The following is a 20,827-nucleotide window of genomic DNA, read 5'->3' on the forward strand; positions in this document are numbered from 1 at the left end:
AATCGTAAAATTTTTGTTAATTTTTTTTAACAAAAATATAGCTGATTGTGTTTTTGTTGATTAGAAAAAACAAAAATTATTTTAACTTAGGAAACAGTTTTGTTTTTGAAACGAAATGATGGTTTTTTGGATAGGCAAACTTTCCATAAAAGGTAGGGCTACCGGCTTACAAGATCTGCCAATTTCTTTGGAAATTTTTTTGATCAAAAAACTAGCGAATTTTGGTTTCGTTCATGAGAAAAATAAAAAAATTACCTTAGTTTAGGAAACAGCGTCATTTTATTGCAAAATGACGTTTTTTTGGAGTGGCAAACTTTCCATAAAAATAGGGCTACAGGCTTACAAAAACCGCCAAATTCTTTCGAAATTTCTTTGTTCAAGAAACTAGCGGATTTTGTTTTCGTTGACTAGAAAAATCAGAAAAATATTTTTATCTAGAAAACAGATTTGTTTTTGAAGCAAATTGACCGTTTTTTAGGGAGGACATTTTTCGATGAAAAATAAGGCCATAAGCTTATAAAGATCGTCAAATTTTTGTTAATTTTTTTTAACAAAAATATAGCTGATTCTGTTTTTGTTGATTAGAAAAAAAAAATTATTTTAACTTAAGAAACAGCGGCATTTTATTGGAAAATGACCCTTTTTTGAAAAGGAAACTTTCCATAAAAAGTAGGGCTACAGGCTTACAAGAACCACGAATTTCTTTCGAAATCTTTTTGAACAAAAAGCTAGCGGCATTTGTTTTCGTTGATTAGAAAAACAGAAAAATATTTTAATCTAAAAAACAGATTTGTCTTTGAAGCAAATTGACGGTTTTTTAGGTAGGACATTTTTTGATGAAAAGTAAGGCTATAAGCTTATAAAAATGGTTAATTTTTTTTAAATTTTTTTGAACAAAAATATAGCTGATTCTGTTTTTGTTGATTAGAAAAAACCAAAATTAGTTTAATTTAGGAAACAGTTTTGTTTTTGAAACGAAGTGATAGTTTTTTGGATAGGCAAACTTTCCATAAAAGGTAGGGCTATCGGCTTACAAGATCTGCCAATTTCTTTGGAAATTTTTTTGATCAAAAACTAGCGAATTTTGTTTTTGTTGATCAGAAAAATAAAAAAATTACCTTAGTTTAGGAAACAGCGTCATTTTATTGCAAAATGACGTTTTTTTGGAAAGCAAACTTTCCATAAAAATAGGGCTACAGATTGATAAAACTGCCAATTTCTTTCGAATTTTTTTTGATCAAAAAACTAGCGGATTTTGTTTTCGTTGATTAGAAAAAACAAAACATTATTTATTTTAGGAAGCAGCGTCATTTTATTGCAAAATGACGTTTTTTTGGAGAGGCAAACTTTCCATAAAAATAGGGCTACAGGCTAACAAAAACCGCCAAATTCTTTCGAAATCTTTTTGATCAAAAAGCTAGCGGCATTTGTTTTCGTTGATTAGAAAAAACAGAAAAATATTTTCATCTAGAAAATAGATTTGTTTTTGAAGCAAATTGACGGTTTTTTTGGGAGGACATTTCACAATGAAAAGTGAGGCTATAAGCTTATAAAAATCGTTAATTTTTTTTAAATTTTTTTGAACAAAAATATAGCTGATTCTGTTTTTTTTTATTAGAAAAGACAAAAATTAGTTAAATTTAGGAAACGGTTTTGTTGTTGAAACGAAATGACAGTTTTTTTGATAGGTAAACTTTCCATTAAAGGAAGGGCTACCGACTTAAAAAAACCGGCAATTTCTTTCTAAGTTTTTTTGATCAAAAAACTAGCGGATTTTGTTTTCGTTGATTAGAAAAAACAAAAAATTATTTAGTTTAGGAAACAGCGTAATTTTATTGCAAAATGACGTTTTTTTGGAGAGGCAATCTTTCCATAAAAATAGGGCTACAGGCTTACAAAATCCGCCAAATTCTTTCGAAATCTTTTTTATCAAAAAGCTAGCGAATTTTATATTTGTTTATTAGAAAATACAAAAAATTAATTTAGCTTGGGAAACTGCGGCATTTTAATGCAAAATGACGGTTTTTTGGAAAGGCAAACTTTCCATAAAAGTTGGGCTACAGATTCATAAAACCACCAATTTCTTTCGAAGTTTTTTTGATCAAAAAACTAGCGGATTTTGTTTTCGTTCATTAGAAAAAAAAATTAATTTAGTTTAGGAAACAGCGGCATTTTAATGCAAAATGACGGTTTTTTGGAAAGGCAAACTTTCCATAAAAGTTGGGCTACAGATTCATAAAACCACCAATTTCTTTCGAAGTTTTTTTGATCAAAAAACTAGCGGATTTTGTTTTCGTTCATTAGAAAAAAAAATTAATTTAGTTTAGGAAACAGCGGCATTTTAATGCAAAATGACGCTTTTTTGGAAAGGAAACTTTCTATAAAAAGTAGGGCTACAGGCTTAAAAGAACAAGAACCACCGATTTCTTTCAAATTTTGTTTAATCAAAAAGCTTACGGATTATGTTCTCGTTGATTAGAAAAAACAGAAAAATATTTTTATCTAGAAAACAGAATTGTTTTTGAAGCAAATTGACGGTTTTTTAGGGAGGACATTTTTCGATGAAAAATAAGGCCATAATCTTATAAAAATCGTAAAATTTTAATTAATTTTTTTTTAAAAAAAATATGGCTGATTTTGTTTTTGTTGATTAGAAAAAACAAAAATTATTTTAACTTAGGAAACAGCGGCATTTTAATGCAAAATGACCCTTTTTTGGAAAGGAAACTTTCCATAAAAAGTAGGGCTACAGGCTTACAAGAACCACGAATTTCTTTCAAAATTTCTTTGATAAAAAAACTAGCGAATTTTATATTTGTTTATTAGAAAATACAAAAATTTAATTTAGCTTGGGAAACTGCGGCATTTTAATGCAAAATGACGGTTTTTTGGAAAGGCAAACTTTCCAAAAAAGTTGGGCTACAGATTCATAAAACCGCCAATTTCTTTCGAAGTTTTTTTGATCAAAAAGCTAGCGGACTTTGTTTTCGTTGATTGGAAAAAAGAGAAAAATATTTTTATCTAGAAAACAGATTTGTTTTTGAAGCAAATTGACCGTTTTTTAGGGAGGACATTTTTCTATGAAAAGTAAGGCCATAAGCTTATAAAGATCGTCAAATTTTTGTTAATTTTTTTTAACAAAAATATAGCTGATTCTGTTTTTGTTGATTAGAAAAAAAAAATTATTTTAACTTAGGAAACAGCGGGATTTTAATGGAAAATGACCCTTTTTTGAAAAGGAAACTTTCCATAAAAAGTAGGGCTACAGGCTTACAAGAGCCACGAATTTCTTTCGAAATCTTTTTTATCAAAAAGCTAGCGGCATTTGTTTTCGTTGATTAGAAAAAACAGAAAAATATTTTAATCTAAAAAACAGATTTGTCTTTGAAGCAAATTGACGGTTTTTTAGGTAGGACATTTTTTGATGAAAAGTAAGGCTATAAGCTTATAAAAATCGTTAATTTTTTCTTAATTTTTTTTAACAGAAATATAGCTGATTCTGTTTTTGTTGATTAGAAAAAACAAAAATTATTTTAATTTAGGAAACAGTTTTGTTTTTGAAACGAATTGATGGTTTTTTGGATAGGCAAACTTTCCATAAAAGGTAGGGCTACCGGCTTACAAGATCTGCCAATTTCTTTGGAAATTTTTTTGATCAAAAACTAGCGAAATTTGTTTTCGTTGATCAGAAAATAAAAAAATTACCTTAGTTTAGGAAACAGCGTCATTTTATTGCAAAATGACGTTTTTTTGGAAAGCAAACTTTCCGTAAAAATAGGGCTACAGATTGATAAAACCGCCAATTTCTTTCGAAGTTTTTTTGATCAAAAAACTAGCGGATTTTTTTTTGGTTTATTAGAAAAAGCAAAAATTTAATTTAGTTTAGGGAACAGCGGCATTTTAATGCAAAATGACGCTTTTTTGGAAAGGAAACTTTTCATAAAAAGTAGGGCTGCAGGCTTACAAGAACCACCAATTTGTTTCGAAATTTTTGTGATGAAAAAGCTAGAGCATTTTTTTCTCGTTGATTAGAAAAAACAGAAAAATATTTTAATCTAAAAAACAGATTTGTCTTTGAAGCAAATTGACGGTTTTTTAGGTAGGACATTTTTTGATGAAAAGTAAGGCTATAAGCTTATAAAAATCGTTAATTTTTTCTTAAATTTTTTTTAACAGAAATATAGCTGATTCTGTTTTTGTTGATTAGAAAAAACAAAAATTAGTTTAATTTAGGAAACAGTTTTGTTTTTGAAACGAAATGATGGTTTTTTGGATAGGCAAACTTTCCATAAAAGGTAGGGCTACCGGCTTACAAGATCTGCCAATTTCTTTGGAAATTTTTTTGATCAAAAACTAGCGAATTTTGTTTTCGTTGATCAGAAAAATAAAAAAATTACCTTAGTTTAGGAAACAGCGTCATTTTATTGCAAAATGACGTTTTTTTGGAAAGCAAACTTTCCATAAAAATAGGGCTACAGATTGATAAAACCGCCAATTTCTTTCGAAGTTTTTTTGATCAAAAAACTAGCGGATTTTGTTTTCGTTGATTAGAAAAAACAAAACATTATTTAGTTTAGGAAGCAGCGTCATTTTATTGCAAATTGACGTTTTTTTGGAGAGGCAAACTTTCCATAAAAATAGGGCTACAGGCTAACAAAAACCGCCAAATTCTTTCGAAATCTTTTTGATCAAAAAGCCAGCGGCATTTGTTTTCGTAAATTAGAAAAAACAGAAAAATATTTTCATCTAGAAAATAGATTTGTTTTTGAAGCAAATTGTCGGTTTTTTTGGGAGGACATTTTACAATGAAAAGTAAGGCTATAAGCTTATAAAAATCGTTAATTTTTTTTTAAATTTTTTTGAACAAAAATATAGCTGATTCTGTTTTTTTTTATTAGAAAAGACAAAAATTAGTTAAATTTAGGAAACGGTTTTGTTTTTGAAACGAAATGACAGTTTTTTTGATAGGTAAACTTTCCATTAAAGGAAGGGCTACCGACTTAAAAAAACCGGCAATTTCTTTGGAAGTTTTTTTGATCAAAAAACAAGCGGATTTTGTTTTCGTTGATTAGAAAAAACAAAAAATTATTTAGTTTAGGGAACAGCGTAATTTTATTGCAAAATGACGTTTTTTTGGAGAGGCAATCTTTCCATAAAAATAGGGCTACAGGCTTACAGAAACCGCCAAATTCTTTCGAAATTTCTTTGATAAAAAAACTAGCGAATTTTATATTTGTTTATTAGAAAATACAAAAAATTAATTTAGCTTGGGAAACTGCGGCATTTTAATGCAAAATGACGGTTTTTTGGAAAGGCAAACTTTCCATAAAAGTTGGGCTACAGGCTTACAAAAACCGTCAAATTCTTTCGAAATTGTTTGGACAAAAAATTAGCGGATTTTGTTTTCGTTAATCAGAAAAAACAAGAAATTTACTTACTTTAGGAAACAGCGACATTTTAATGCGAAATGACGGTTTTTTGGAAAGGCAAGCTTTCCATGAAAATAAGGCTAAAGGCTTACAAGATCCACCACTTTCTTTGGAAATTTTTTTTATCAAAAAACTAGCGAATTTTGTTTTCGTTGATCGAAAAAAAAAGAAATTTCATTTAGTTTAGGAAACAGCGTCATTTTATTGCAAAATGAAGTTTTTTTGGAGAGGCAAACTTTCCATAAAAAGTAGGGCTACAGGCTTACAAAAACCGTCAAATTCTTTCGAAATTGTTTGGTCAAAAAATTAGCGGATTTTGTTTTCGTTAATCAGAAAAAACAAGAAATTTACTTAGTTTAGGAAACAGCGACATTTTAATGCGAAATGACGGTTTTTTGGAAAGGCAAGCTTTCCATAAAAAGTAGGGCTACAGGCTTACATAAACCGTCAAATTCTTTTGAAATTTTTTGGTCGAAAATTTAGCGGATTTTGTTTTCGTTAATCAGAAATAACAAAAAACTAATTTAACTTAGGAAACAGCGGCATTTTAATGCAAAATGACGCTTTTTTGGAAAGGCAAATTTTCCATAAAAAGTAGGGCTACAGGTTTACAAGATCCGCCAATTTCTTTGGAAATTTTTCTTATCAAAAAACTAGCGGATTTTGTTTTCGTTGATCAGAAAAAACAGAAATTTCATTTAGTTTAGGAAACAGCGGCATTTTAATGCAAAATGACTGTTTTTTGGAAAGGCAAGCTTTCCATAAAAAGTAGGGCTACAGGCTTACATAAACCGTCAAATTCTTTTGAAATTTTTTGGTCGAAAATTTAGCGGATTTTGTTTTTGTTAATCAGAAATAACAAAAAATTAATTTAACTTAGGAAACAGCGGCATTTTAATGCAAAATGACGGTTTTTTGGAAAGGCAAACTTTCCATAAAAAGTACGGGTACAGGCTTACAAGATCCGCCAATTTCTTTAGAAATTTTTCTGATCAAAAAACTAGCAGATTTTGTTTTCGCTGATTAGAAAAAACAAAAACTAATTTAGTTTAGGAAACAGCGTCATTTTATTGCAAAATGAAGTTTTTTTGGAGAGGCAAACTTTCCATAAAAAGTAGGGCTACAGGCTTAAAAAAACCGTCAAATTCTTTCGAAATTGTTTGGTCAAAAAATTAGCGGATTTTGTTTTCGTTAATCAGAAAAAACAAGAAATTTACTAAGTTTAGGAAACAGCGACATTTTGATGCGAAATGACGGTTTTTTGGAAAGGGAAGCTTTCCATAAAAAGTAAGGCTAAAGGCTTTCAAGAACCACCGCTTTCTTTGGAAATTTTTTTATCAAAAAACTAGCTAATTTTGTTTTTGTTGAATCTAAAAAACAAGAAATTTAATTAGTTTAGGAAACAGCGACATTTTAATGCGAAATGACGGTTTTTTGGAAAGGCAAGCTTTCGATAAAAAGTAGGGCTAACGGCTTACAAGATCCACCACTTTCTTTGGGAATTTTTTTTATCAAAAAAGTAGCGGATTTTGTTTTCGTTGATCAGAAAAAACAGAAATTTCATTTAGTTTAGGAAACAGCGGCATTTTAATGCAAAATGACTGTTTTTTGGAAAGGCAAGCTTTCCATAAAAAGTAGGGCTACAGGCTTACATAAACCGTCAAATTCTTTTGAAATTTTTTGGTCGAAAATTTAGCGGATTTTGTTTTCGTTAATCAGAAATAACAAAAAATTAATTTAACTTAGGAAACAGCGGCATTTTAATGCAAAATGACGCTTTTTTGGAAAGGCAAATTTTCCATAAAAAGTAGGGCTACAGGTTTACAAGATCCGCCAATTTCATTGAAAATTTCTTTGATCAAAAAACTAGCGGATTTTCTTTTCCTTCGTTAGAAAAAACAAGAAATTAATTTAATTTCGGAAACAGCGTCATTTAATGCAAAAGGACGGTTTTTTGAAAAGGCAAGCTTCTCATAAAAAGTAGGGCTAAAGGCTTACAAGATCCACCACTTGCTTTGGAAATTTTTTTTATCAAAAAACTAGCGGATTTTGTTTTCCTTAATCAGAAAAAACAAGAAATTTACTTAGATTAGGAAACAGCGACATTTTGATGCAAAAGGACGGTTTTTTGGAAAGGCAAACTTTCCATAAAAAGTAGGGCTACAGGTTTACAAAAACCGTCGAATTCTTTTGAAATTGTTTGGTCGAAAAATTAGCGGATTTTGTTTTCGTTAATCAGAAAAAACAAGAAATTTACTTAGTTTAGGAAACAGCGACATTTTAATGCAAAATGACGGTTTTTTTGGAAAGGCAAGCTTTCCACAAAAAGTAAGGGTAAAAGCTAACAAGATCCACCACTTTCTTTGAAAATTCTTTTTATCAAAAAACTAGCGGATTTTGTTTTCGTTGATCAGAAAAAACAGAAATTTCATTTAGTTTAGGAAACAGCGGCATTTTAATGCAAAATGACTGTTTTTTGGAAAGGCAAGCTTTCCATAAAAAGTAGGGCTACAGGCTTACATAAACCGTCAAATTCTTTTGAAATTTTTTGGTCGAAAATTTAGCGGATTTTGTTTTCGTTAATCAGAAATAACAAAAAATTAATTTAACTTAGGAAACAGCGGCATTTTAATGCAAAGTGACGCTTTTTTGGAAAGGCAAATTTTCCATAAAAGGTAGGGCTACAGGTTTACAAGATCCGCCAATTTCATTAAAAATTTTTTTGATCAAAAAACTAGCGGATTTTCTTTTCCTTCGTTAGTAAAAACAAGAAATTAATTTAATTTCGGAAACAGCGTCATTTAATGCAAAATGACGGTTTTTTGGAAAGGCAAACTTTCTATAAAAAGTAGGGCTACAGGCTTACAAAAACAGTCAAATTCTTTTGAAATTGTTTGGTCGAAAAATTAGCGGATTTTGTTTTCGTTAATCAGAAAAAACAAGAAATTTACTTAGTTTAGGAAACAGCGACATTTTAATGCAAAATGACGGTTTATTTGGAAAGGCAAGCTTTCCACAAAAAGTAAGGGTAAAAGCTAACAAGATCCAACACTTTCTTTGGAAATTCTTTTTATCAAAAAACTAGCGGATTTTGTTTTCGTTGATCAGAAAAAAAAGAAATTTACTTAGTTTAGGAAACAGCGTCATTTTATTGCAAAATGACGGTTTTTAGGAAAGGCAAACTTTCCATAAAAAGTAGGGCTAAAGGCTCACAAGATCCACCACTTGCTTTGGAAATTTTTTTTATCAAAAACTAGCGGATTTTGTTTTCGTTGATCGAAAAAAAAAGAAATTTCATTTAGTTTAGGAAACAGCGTCATTTTATTGCAAAATGAAGTTTTTTTGGAGAGGCAAACTTTCCATAAAAAGTAGGGCTACAGGCTTACAAAAACCGTCAAATTCTTTCGAAATTGTTTGGTCAAAAAATTAGCGGATTTTGTTTTCGTTAATCAGAAAAAACAAGAAATTTACTTAGTTTAGGAAACAGCGACATTTTAATGCGAAATGACGGTTTTTTGGAAAGGCAAGCTTTCCATAAAAAGTAGGGCTACAGGCTTACATAAACCGTCAAATTCTTTTGAAATTTTTTGGTCGAAAATTTAGCGGATTTTGTTTTCGTTAATCAGAAATAACAAAAAATTAATTTAACTTAGGAAACAGCGGCATTTTAATGCAAAATGACGCTTTTTTGGAAAGGCAAATTTTCCATAAAAAGTAGGGCTACAGGTTTACAAGATCCGCCAATTTCTTTGGAAATTTTTTTTATCAAAAAACTAGCGGATTTTGTTTTCGTTGATCAGAAAAAACAGAAATTTCATTTAGTTTAGGAAACAGCGGCATTTTAATGCAAAATGACTGTTTTTTGGAAAGGCAAGTTTTCCATAAAAAGTAGGGCTACAGGCTTACATAAACCGTCAAATTCTTTTGAAATTTTTTGGTCGAAAATTTAACGGATTTTGCTTTCGTTAATCAGAAATAACAGAAAATTAATTTAACTTAGGAAACAGCGACATTTTAATGCAAAATGACGCTTTTTTGGAAAGGCAAATTTTCCATAAAAAGTAGGGCTACAGGTTTACAAGATCCGCCAATTTCATTGAAAATTTTTTTGATCAAAAAACTAGCGGATTTTCTTTTCCTTCGTTAGAAAAAACAAGAAATTAATTTAATTTCGGAAACAGCGTCATTTAATGCAAAATGACGGTTTTTTGGAAAGGCAAATTTTCTATAAAAAGTAGGGCTACAGGCTTAAAAAAACCGTCAAATTCTTTCAAAATTGTTTGGTCAAAAAATTAGCGGATTTTGTTTTCGTTAATCAGAAAAAACAAGAAATTTACTAAGTTTAGGAAACAGCGACATTTTAATGCAAAATGACGGTTTTTTTGGAAAGGCAAAATTTCCATAAAAAGTACGGGTACAGGCTTACAAGATCCGCCAATTTCTTTAGAAATTTTTCTGATCAAAAAACTAGCGGATTTTGTTAAAAAAAGAAATTTCATTTAGTTTAGAAAACAGCGGCATTTCAATGCGAAATGACGGTTTTTTGGAAAGGCAAGCTTTCCATAAAAAGTAGGGCTACAGGCTTACATAAACCGTCAAATTCTTTTGAAATTTTTTGGTCGAAAATTTAGCGGATTTTGTTTTCGTTAATCAGAAATAACAAAAAATTAATTTAACTTAGGAAACAGCGGCATTTTAATGCAAAATGACGCTTTTTTGGAAAGGCAAATTTTCCATAAAAAGTAGGGCTACAGGTTTACAAGATCCGCCAATTTCTTTGGAAATTTTTTTTATCAAAAAACTAGCGGATTTTGTTTTCCTTCGTTAGAAAAAACAAGAAATTAATTTAACTTAGGAAACAGCGACATTTTAATGCAAAATGACGCTTTTTTGGAAAGGCAAATTTTCCATAAAAAGTAGGGCTACAGGTTTACAAGATCCGCCAATTTCATTGAAAATTTTTTTGATCAAAAAACTAGCGGATTTTCTTTTCCTTCGTTAGAAAAAACAAGAAATTAATTTAATTTCGGAAACAGCGTCATTTAATGCAAAATGACGGTTTTTTGGAAAGGCAAATTTTCTATAAAAAGTAGGGCTACAGGCTTAAAAAAACCGTCAAATTCTTTCAAAATTGTTTGGTCAAAAAATTAGCGGATTTTGTTTTCGTTAATCAGAAAAAACAAGAAATTTACTAAGTTTAGGAAACAGCGACATTTTAATGCAAAATGACGGTTTTTTTGGAAAGGCAAAATTTCCATAAAAAGTACGGGTACAGGCTTACAAGATCCGCCAATTTCTTTAGAAATTTTTCTGATCAAAAAACTAGCGGATTTTGTTAAAAAAAGAAATTTCATTTAGTTTAGAAAACAGCGGCATTTCAATGCAAAATGACGGTTTTTTGGAAAGGCAAACTTTCCATAAAAAGTACGGGTACAGGCTTACAAGATCCGCCAATTTCTTTAGAAATTTTTCTGATCAAAAAACTAGCGGATTTTGTTTTCGCTGATTAGAAAAAACAAAAACTAATTTAGTTTAGGAAACAGCGTCATTTTATTGCAAAATGAAGTTTTTTTGGAGAGGCAAACTTTCCATAAAAAGTAGGGCTACAGGCTTAAAAAAACCGTCAAATTCTTTCGAAATTGTTTGGTCAAAAAATTAGCGGATTTTGTTTTCGTTAATCAGAAAAAACAAGAAATTTACTAAGTTTAGGAAACAGCGACATTTTAATGCGAAATGACGGTTTTTTGGAAAGGGAAGCTTTCCATAAAAAGTAAGGCTAAAGGCTTACAAGAACCACCACTTTCTTTGGAAATTTTTTTATCAAAAAACTAGCTAATTTTGTTTTTGTTGAATCTAAAAAACAAGAAATTTAATTAGTTTAGGAAACAGCGACATTTTAATGCGAAATGACGGTTTTTTGGAAAGGCAAGCTTTCGATAAAAAGTAGGGCTAAAGGCTTACAAGATCCGCTAATTTCTTTAGAAACTTTTCTGATCAAAAAACTAGCGGATTTTGTTTTCGCTGATTAGAAAAAACAAAAACTAATTTAGTTTAGGAAACAGCGTCATTTTATTGCAAAATGAAGTTTTTTTGGAGAGGCAAACTTTCCATAAAAAGTAGGGCTACAGGCTTAAAAAAACCGTCAAATTCTTTCGAAATTGTTTGGTCAAAAAATTAGCGGATTTTGTTTTCGTTAATCAGAAAAAACAAGAAATTTACTAAGTTTAGGAAACAGCGACATTTTAATGCGAAATGACGGTTTTTTGGAAAGGGAAGCTTTCCATAAAAAGTAAGGCTAAAGGCTTACAAGAACCACCACTTTCTTTGGAAATTTTTTTATCAAAAAACTAGCTAATTTTGTTTTTGTTGAATCTAAAAAACAAGAAATTTAATTAGTTTAGGAAACAGCGACATTTTAATGCGAAATGACGGTTTTTTGGAAAGGCAAGCTTTCGATAAAAAGTAGGGCTAAAGGCTTACAAGATCCGCTAATTTCTTTAGAAATTTTTCTGATCAAAAAACTAGCTAATTTTGTTTTCGTTGAATAGAAAAAACAAGAAATTTACTTAGTCTAGGAAACAGCGACATTTTAATGCGAAATGACGGTTTTTTGGAAAGGCAAGCTTTCGATAAAAAGTAGGGCTAACGGCTTACAAGATCCACCACTTTCTTTGGAAATTTTTTTTATCAAAAAACTAGCGGATTTTGTTTTCGTTGATCAGAAAAAACAGAAATTTCATTTAGTTTAGGAAACAGCGGCATTTTAATGCAAAATGACTGTTTTTTGGAAAGGCAAGCTTTCCATAAAAAGTAGGGCTACAGGCTTACATAAACCGTCAAATTCTTTTGAAATTTTTTGGTCGAAAATTTAGCGGATTTTGTTTTCGTTAATCAGAAATAACAAAAAATTAATTTAACTTAGGAAACAGCGGCATTTTAATGCAAAATGACGCTTTTTTGGAAAGGCAAATTTTCCATAAAAAGTAGGGCTACAGGTTTACAAGATCCGCCAATTTCATTGAAAATTTTTTTGATCAAAAAACTAGCGGATTTTCTTTTCCTTCGTTAGAAAAAACAAGAAACTAATTTAATTTCGGAAACAGCGTCATTTAATGCAAAATGACGGTTTTTTGGAAAGGCAAACTTTCTATAAAAAGTAGGGCTACAGGCTTACAAAAACCGTCAAATTCTTTTGAAATTGTTTGGTCGAAAAATTAGCGGATTTTGTTTTCGTTAATCAGAAAAAACAAGAAATTTACTTAGTTTAGGAAACAGCGACATTTTAATGCAAAATGACGGTTTTTTTGGAAAGGCAAGCTTTCCACAAAAAGTAAGGGTAAAAGCTAACAAGATCCACCACTTTCTTTGGAAATTCTTTTTATCAAAAAACTAGCGGATTTTGTTTTCGTTGATCAGAAAAAACAGAAATTTCATTTAGTTTAGGAAACAGCGGCATTTTAATGCAAAATGACTGTTTTTTGGAAAGGCAAGCTTTCCATAAAAAGTAGGGCTTCAGGCTTACATAAACCGTCAAATTCTTTTGAAATTTTTTGGTCGAAAATTTAGCGGATTTTGTTTTCGTTAATCAGAAATAACAAAAAATTAATTTAACTTAGGAAACAGCGGTATTTTGATGCAAAGTGACGCTTTTTTGGAAAGGCAAATTTTCCATAAAAAGTAGGGCTACAGGTTTACAAGATCCGCCAATTTCATTAAAAATTTTTTTGATCAAAAAACTAGCGGATTTTCTTTTCCTTCGTTAGTAAAAACAAGAAATTAATTTAATTTCGGAAACAGCGTCATTTAATGCAAAATGACGGTTTTTTGGAAAGGCAAACTTTCTATAAAAAGTAGGGCTACAGGCTTACAAAAACCGTCAAATTCTTTTGAAATTGTTTGGTCGAAAAATTAGCGGATTTTGTTTTCGTTAATCAGAAAAAACAAGAAATCTACTTAGTTTAGGAAACAGCGACATTTTAATGCAAAATGACGGTTTTTTTGGAAAGGCAAGCTTTCCACAAAAAGTAAGGGTAAAAGCTAACAAGATCCAACACTTTCTTTGGAAATTCTTTTTATCAAAAAACTAGCGGATTTTGTTTTCGTTGATCAGAAAAAACAGAAATTTCATTTAGTTTAGGAAACAGCGGCATTTTAATGCAAAATGACGGTTTTTTGGAAAGGCAAACTTTCCATAAAAAGTACGGGTACAAGCTTACAAGATCCGCCAATTTCTTTAGAAATTTTTCTGATCAAAAAACTAGCGGATTTTGTTTTCGCTGATTAGAAAAAACAAAAACTAATTTAGTTTAGGAAACAGCGTCATTTTATTGCAAAATGAAGTTTTTTTGGAGAGGCAAACTTTCCAAAAAATTAGGGTTACAGGCTTACAAAAAACCGCCAAATTCTTTCGAAATTTCTTTGATCAAAAAATTAGCGGATTTTTTTTTCGTTCATGAGAAAATACAAAATATTAATTTAAGTTAGGAAACAGCGGCATTTTAATGCAAAATGACGGTTTTTTGGAAAGGCAAACTTTCCATAAAAAGTAGGGCTACAGGCTTACAAGATCCGCCAATTTCATTGAAAATATTTTTGATCTAAAAACTAGCGGATTTTGTTTTCCTTTGTTAGAAAAAACAAGAAATTAATTTAATTTCGGAAACAGCGTCATTTAATGCAAAATGACGGTTTTTTGGAACGGCAAACTTTCCATAAAAAGTAGGGCTACAGGCTTACAAAAACCGTCAATTTCTTTCGAAATTGTTTGGTCAAAAAAATATCGGATTTTGTTTTCGTTAATCAGAAAAAAACAAGAAATTTACTTAGTTTAGGAAACAGCGACATTTTAATGCGAAATGACGATTTTTTGAAAAGGCAAGCTTTCCATAAAAAGTAGGGCTAAAGGCTCACAAAATCCACCACTTGCTTTGGAAATTTTTTTTATCAAAAACTAGCGGATTTTGTTTTCGTTGATCGAGAAAAAAAGAAATTTCATTTAGTTTAGGAAAGAGCGTCATTTTATTGCAAAATGACGCTTTTTTGGAAAGGCAAACTTTCCATAAAAAGTAGGGCTACAGGCTTACAAGATCCGCCAATTTCATTGAAAATATTTTTGATCTAAAAACTAGCGGATTTTGTTTTCCTTCGTTAGAAAAAACAAGAAATTAATTTAATTTCGGAAACAGCGTCATTTAATGCAAAATGACGGTTTTTTGGAAAGGCAAACTTTCCATAAAAAGTAGGAATACAGGCTTACAAAAACCGTCAAATTTTTTCGAAATTGTTTGGTCAAAAAAATATCGGATTTTGTTTTCGTTAATCAGAAAAAAACAAGAAATTTACTTAGTTTAGGAAACAGCGACATTTTAATGCAAAATGACGGTTTTTTTGGAAAGGCAAGCTTTCCACAAAAAGTAAGGGTAAAAGCTAACAAGATCCAACACTTTCTTTGGAAATTCTTTTTATCAAAAAACTAGCGGATTTTGTTTTCGTTGATCAGAAAAAACAGAAATTTCATTTAGTTTAGGAAACAGCGGCATTTTAATGCAAAATGACGGTTTTTTGGAAAGGCAAACTTTCCATAAAAAGTACGGGTACAAGCTTACAAGATCCGCCAATTTCTTTAGAAATTTTTCTGATCAAAAAACTAGCGGATTTTGTTTTCGCTGATTAGAAAAAACAAAAACTAATTTAGTTTAGGAAACAGCGTAATTTTATTGCAAAATGAAGTTTTTTTGGAGAGGCAAACTTTCCAAAAAATTAGGGTTACAGGCTTACAAAAAACCGCCAAATTCTTTCGAAATTTCTTTGATCAAAAAATTAGCGGATTTTTTTTTCGTTCATGAGAAAATACAAAATATTAATTTAAGTTAGGAAACAGCGGCATTTTAATGCAAAATGACGGTTTTTTGGAAAGGCAAACTTTCCATAAAAAGTAGGGCTACAGGCTTACAAGATCCGCCAATTTCATTGAAATTATTTTTGATCTAAAAACTAGCGGATTTTGTTTTCCTTTGTTAGAAAAAACAAGAAATTAATTTAATTTCGGAAACAGCGTCATTTAATGCAAAATGACGGTTTTTTGGAACGGCAAACTTTCCATAAAAAGTAGGGCTACAGGCTTACAAAAACCGTCAATTTCTTTCGAAATTGTTTGGTCAAAAAAATATCGGATTTTGTTTTCGTTAATCAGAAAAAAACAAGAAATTTACTTAGTTTAGGAAACAGCGACATTTTAATGCGAAATGACGATTTTTTGAAAAGGCAAGCTTTCCATAAAAAGTAGGGCTAAAGGCTCACAAAATCCACCACTTGCTTTGGAAATTTTTTTTATCAAAAACTAGCGGATTTTGTTTTCGTTGATCGAGAAAAAAAGAAATTTCATTTAGTTTAGGAAAGAGCGTCATTTTATTGCAAAATGACGCTTTTTTGGAAAGGCAAACTTTCCATAAAAAGTAGGGCTACAGGCTTACAAGATCCGCCAATTTCATTGAAAATATTTTTGATCTAAAAACTAGCGGATTTTGTTTTCCTTCGTTAGAAAAAACAAGAAATTAATTTAATTTCGGAAACAGCGTCATTTAATGCAAAATGACGGTTTTTTGGAAAGGCAAACTTTCCATAAAAAGTAGGAATACAGGCTTACAAAAACCGTCAAATTTTTTCGAAATTGTTTGGTCAAAAAAATATCGGATTTTGTTTTCGTTAATCAGAAAAAAACAAGAAATTTACTTAGTTTAGGAAACAGCGACATTTTAATGCAAAATGACGGTTTTTTTGGAAAGGCAAGCTTTCCACAAAAAGTAAGGGTAAAAGCTAACAAGATCCAACACTTTCTTTGGAAATTCTTTTTATCAAAAAACTAGCGGATTTTGTTTTCGTTGATCAGAAAAAACAGAAATTTCATTTAGTTTAGGAAACAGCGGCATTTTAATGCAAAATGACGGTTTTTTGGAAAGGCAAACTTTCCATAAAAAGTACGGGTACAAGCTTACAAGATCCGCCAATTTCTTTAGAAATTTTTCTGATCAAAAAACTAGCGGATTTTGTTTTCGCTGATTAGAAAAAACAAAAACTAATTTAGTTTAGGAAACAGCGTAATTTTATTGCAAAATGAAGTTTTTTTGGAGAGGCAAACTTTCCAAAAAATTAGGGTTACAGGCTTACAAAAAACCGCCAAATTCTTTCGAAATTTCTTTGATCAAAAAATTAGCGGATTTTTTTTTCGTTCATGAGAAAATACAAAATATTAATTTAAGTTAGGAAACAGCGGCATTTTAATGCAAAATGACGGTTTTTTGGAAAGGCAAACTTTCCATAAAAAGTAGGGCTACAGGCTTACAAGATCCGCCAATTTCATTGAAATTATTTTTGATCTAAAAACTAGCGGATTTTGTTTTCCTTTGTTAGAAAAAACAAGAAATTAATTTAATTTCGGAAACAGCGTCATTTAATGCAAAATGACGGTTTTTTGGAACGGCAAACTTTCCATAAAAAGTAGGGCTACAGGCTTACAAAAACCGTCAATTTCTTTCGAAATTGTTTGGTCAAAAAAATATCGGATTTTGTTTTCGTTAATCAGAAAAAAACAAGAAATTTACTTAGTTTAGGAAACAGCGACATTTTAATGCGAAATGACGATTTTTTGAAAAGGCAAGCTTTCCATAAAAAGTAGGGCTAAAGGCTCACAAAATCCACCACTTGCTTTGGAAATTTTTTTTATCAAAAACTAGCGGATTTTGTTTTCGTTGATCGAGAAAAAAAGAAATTTCATTTAGTTTAGGAAAGAGCGTCATTTTATTGCAAAATGACGCTTTTTTGGAAAGGCAAACTTTCCATAAAAAGTAGGGCTACAGGCTTACAAGATCCGCCAATTTCATTGAAAATATTTTTGATCTAAAAACTAGCGGATTTTGTTTTCCTTCGTTAGAAAAAACAAGAAATTAATTTAATTTCGGAAACAGCGTCATTTAATGCAAAATGACGGTTTTTTGGAAAGGCAAACTTTCCATAAAAAGTAGGAATACAGGCTTACAAAAACCGTCAAATTTTTTCGAAATTGTTTGGTCAAAAAAATATCGGATTTTGTTTTCGTTAATCAGAAAAAAACAAGAAATTTACTTAGTTTAGGAAACAGCGACATTTTAATGCAAAATGACGGTTTTTTTGGAAAGGCAAGCTTTCCACAAAAAGTAAGGGTAAAAGCTAACAAGATCCAACACTTTCTTTGGAAATTCTTTTTATCAAAAAACTAGCGGATTTTGTTTTCGTTGATCAGAAAAAACAGAAATTTCATTTAGTTTAGGAAACAGCGGCATTTTAATGCAAAATGACGGTTTTTTGGAAAGGCAAACTTTCCATAAAAAGTACGGGTACAAGCTTACAAGATCCGCCAATTTCTTTAGAAATTTTTCTGATCAAAAAACTAGCGGATTTTGTTTTCGCTGATTAGAAAAAACAAAAACTAATTTAGTTTAGGAAACAGCGTAATTTTATTGCAAAATGAAGTTTTTTTGGAGAGGCAAACTTTCCAAAAAATTAGGGTTACAGGCTTACAAAAAACCGCCAAATTCTTTCGAAATTTCTTTGATCAAAAAATTAGCGGATTTTTTTTTCGTTCATGAGAAAATACAAAATATTAATTTAAGTTAGGAAACAGCGGCATTTTAATGCAAAATGACGGTTTTTTGGAAAGGCAAACTTTCCATAAAAAGTAGGGCTACAGGCTTACAAGATCCGCCAATTTCATTGAAATTATTTTTGATCTAAAAACTAGCGGATTTTGTTTTCCTTTGTTAGAAAAAACAAGAAATTAATTTAATTTCGGAAACAGCGTCATTTAATGCAAAATGACGGTTTTTTGGAACGGCAAACTTTCCATAAAAAGTAGGGCTACAGGCTTACAAAAACCGTCAATTTCTTTCGAAATTGTTTGGTCAAAAAAATATCGGATTTTGTTTTCGTTAATCAGAAAAAAACAAGAAATTTACTTAGTTTAGGAAACAGCGACATTTTGATGCGAAATGACGATTTTTTGAAAAGGCAAGCTTTCCATAAAAAGTAGGGCTAAAGGCTCACAAAATCCACCACTTGCTTTGGAAATTTTTTTTATCAAAAACTAGCGGATTTTGTTTTCGTTGATCGAGAAAAAAAGAAATTTCATTTAGTTTAGGAAAGAGCGTCATTTTATTGCAAAATGACGCTTTTTTGGAAAGGCAAACTTTCCATAAAAAGTAGGGCTACAGGCTTACAAGATCCGCCAATTTCATTGAAAATATTTTTGATCTAAAAACTAGCGGATTTTGTTTTCCTTCGTTAGAAAAAACAAGAAATTAATTTAATTTCGGAAACAGCGTCATTTAATGCAAAATGACGGTTTTTTGGAAAGGCAAACTTTCCATAAAAAGTAGGAATACAGGCTTACAAAAACCGTCAAATTTTTTCGAAATTGTTTGGTCAAAAAAATATCGGATTTTGTTTTCGTTAATCAGAAAAAAACAAGAAATTTACTTAGTTTAGGAAACAGCGACATTTTAATGCGAAATGACGATTTTTTGAAAAGGCAAGCTTTCCATAAAAAGTAGGGCTAAAGGCTCACAAAATCCACCACTTGCTTTGGAAATTTTTTTTATCAAAAACTAGCGGATTTTGTTTTCGTTGATCGAGAAAAAAAGAAATTTCATTTAGTTTAGGAAACAGCGTCATTTTATTGCAAAATGACGCTTTTTTGGAAAGGCAAACTTTCCATAAAAAGTAGGGGTACAGGCTTACAAGATCCGCCAATTTCATTGAAAATTTTTTTGATCAAAAAACTAGCGGATTTTATTTTCCTTCGTTAGAAAAAACAAGAAATTAATTTAATTTCGGAAACAGCGTCATTTAATGCAAAAGGACGGTTTTTTGAAAAGGCAAGCTTCTCATAAAAAGTAGGGCTAAAGGCTTACAAGATCCACCACTTGCTTTGGAAATTTTTTTTATCAAAAAACTAGCGGATTTTGTTTTCCTTAATCAGAAAAAACAAGAAATTTACTTAGATTAGGAAACAGCGACATTTTGATGCAAAAGGACGGTTTTTTGGAAAGGCAAACTTTCCATAAAAAGTAGGGGTACAGGCTTACAAAAACCGTCAAATTCTTTTGAAATTGTTTGGTCGAAAAATTAGCGGATTTTGTTTTCGTTAATCAGAAAAAACAAGAAATTTACTTAGTTTAGGAAACAGCGACATTTTAATGCAAAATGACGGTTTTTTTGGAAAGGCAAGCTTACCACAAAAAGTAAGGGTAAAAGCTAACAAGATCCACCACTTTCTTTGGAAAATTTTTTTGATCAAAAAACTAGCGGATTTTCTTTTCCTTCGTTAGTAAAAACAAGAAATTAATTTAATTTCGGAAACAGCGTCATTTAATGCAAAATGACGGTTTTTTGGAAAGGCAAACTTTCTATAAAAAGTAGGGCTACAGGCTTACAAAAACCGTCAAATTCTTTTGAAATTGTTTGGTCGAAAAATTAGCGGATTTTGTTTTCGTTAATCAGAAAAAACAAGAAATTTACTTAGTTTAGGAAACAGCGACATTTTAATGCAAAATGACGGTTTTTTTGGAAAGGCAAGCTTTCCACAAAAAGTAAGGGTAAAAGCTAACAAGATCCACCACTTTCTTTGGAAATTCTTTTTATCAAAAAACTAGCGGATTTTGTTTTCGTTGATCAGAAAAAACAGAAATTTCATTTAGTTTAGGAAACAGCGGCATTTTAATGCAAAATGACTGTTTTTTGGAAAGGCAAGCTTTCCATAAAAAGTAGGGCTACAGGCTTACATAAACCGTCAAATTCTTTTGAAATTTTTTGGTCGAAAATTTAGCGGATTTTGTTTTCGTTAATCAGAAATAACAAAAAATTAATTCAACTTAGGAAACAGCGGCATTTTAATGCAAAATGACGCTTTTTTGGAAAGGCAAATTTTCCATAAAAAGTAGGGCAACAGGTTTACAAGATCCGCCAATTTCATTAAAAATTCTTTTTATCAAAAAACTAGCGGATTTTCTTTTCCTTCGTTAGAAAAAACAAGAAATTAATTTAATTTCGGAAACAGCGTCATTTAATGCAAAATGACGGTTTTTTGGAAAGGCAAACTTTCTATAAAAAGTAGGGCTACAGGCTTACAAAAACCGTCAAATTCTTTTGAAATTGTTTGGTCGAAAAATTAGCGGATTTTGTTTTCGTTAATCAGAAAAAACAAGAAATTTACTTAGTTTAGGAAACAGCGACATTTTAATGCAAAATGACGGTTTTTTTGGAAAGGCAAACTTTCCATAAAAAGTAGGGGTACAGGCTTACAAGATCCGCCAATTTCATTGAAAATTTTTTTGATCAAAAAACTAGCGGATTTTATTTTCCTTCGT

This window comes from Rhopilema esculentum, chromosome 3 (genome assembly GCF_057945365.1).
Source record: "Rhopilema esculentum isolate cy_ngs chromosome 3, ASM5794536v1, whole genome shotgun sequence".
NCBI classification, from domain to species: Eukaryota; Metazoa; Cnidaria; class Scyphozoa; order Rhizostomeae; family Rhizostomatidae; genus Rhopilema; species Rhopilema esculentum.